The sequence below is a fragment of the Schistocerca serialis genome, chromosome 4 (genome assembly GCF_023864345.2).
Source record: "Schistocerca serialis cubense isolate TAMUIC-IGC-003099 chromosome 4, iqSchSeri2.2, whole genome shotgun sequence".
Taxonomy (NCBI): domain Eukaryota; kingdom Metazoa; phylum Arthropoda; class Insecta; order Orthoptera; family Acrididae; genus Schistocerca; species Schistocerca serialis.
In genome coordinates, this window is record NC_064641.1 from 792,155,813 (window position 1) to 792,157,047 (window position 1,235).

General features: G+C 47.8%; 1 pseudogene; it reads left to right on the top strand.

Moving 5' to 3' along the window:
* Positions 1-275: 275 nt before the first annotated feature.
* LOC126476953 (5S ribosomal RNA) lies at positions 276-394 on the top strand (annotated as a pseudogene).
* Positions 395-1,235: the final 841 nt, after the last annotated feature.

The window sequence follows — 1,235 nt, forward strand, 5'->3', positions numbered from 1 at the left end:
TTAAATTCGAAAAAGTTACGAAAACCAATTGGCCCAAGTGATGTAATTCTCTGCACACGACTCAACTGATGTTTTACAGTTTCGTTCAAGAACCATTCTATGACAATTTAAAAAGAATATGAATCATTTTGAAGTGGGTTGTAACTGACGTAGGTGACGAAGTCTGCACATGGTCATATATCAAACGAAAACCTAAATACGTCGTTACACCGCAAACAACGGATCTTTCTACCTTTATCGTAATATGTTACATTTATTTATGTTGTGAGTCAACTGCCAACGACCTTGCCGCAGTGGTAACACCGGCTCCCGTCAAATCACCGAAGTTAAGCGCTGTCGGGCTTGGCCAGCACGTGGATGGGTCACCATCCGGGTCTGCCGAGTGTTGTTGGCAAGCGAGGTGCATTCAGCACTTGTGAGATCAGTTGAGGAGATACTTGAGTGAGAAGTAACGATACTAGTCACAAAAACTGACAACGACCGGGAGAGCAGTGTGCTAACCACATGCCTCTTCGTATCCGCATCCGGTGATGCTAACGGGCTGAGGATGACACGGCGACCAGTCGGTACCGTTGGGCCTTTAAGACTTGTTCAAACGGTGTTTTTGTTTCTGGGTCAACTGCCAATATCTGCATCAACCTTCGATCCTCGCCAGATGTTTCTGCATTTCGCTTGGGAACCTTAAACCTCCTAATTATATCTTAGAAATATAGGGAGGTGCGGAAAATACACTCCTGGAAATTGAAATAAGAACACCGTGAATTCATTGTCCCAGGAAGGGGAAACTTTATTGACACATTCCTGGGGTCAGATACATCACATGATCACACTGACAGAACCACAGGCACATAGACACAGGCAACAGAGCATGCACAATGTCGGCACTAGTACAGTGTATATCCACCTTTCGCAGCAATGCAGGCTGCTATTCTCCCATGGAGACGATCGTAGAGATGCTGGATGTAGTCCTGTGGAACGGCTTGCCATGCCATTTCCACCTGGCGCCTCAGTTGGACCAGCGTTCGTGCTGGACGTGCAGACCGCGTGAGACGACGCTTCATCCAGTCCCAAACATGCTCAAGATCCGGAGATCTTGCTGGCCAGGGTAGTTGACTTACACCTTCTAGAGCACGTTGGGTGGCACGGGATACATGCGGACGTGCATTGTCCTGTTGGAACAGCAAGTTCCCTTGCCGGTCTAGGAATGGTAGAACGATGGGTTCGATGACGGCTTG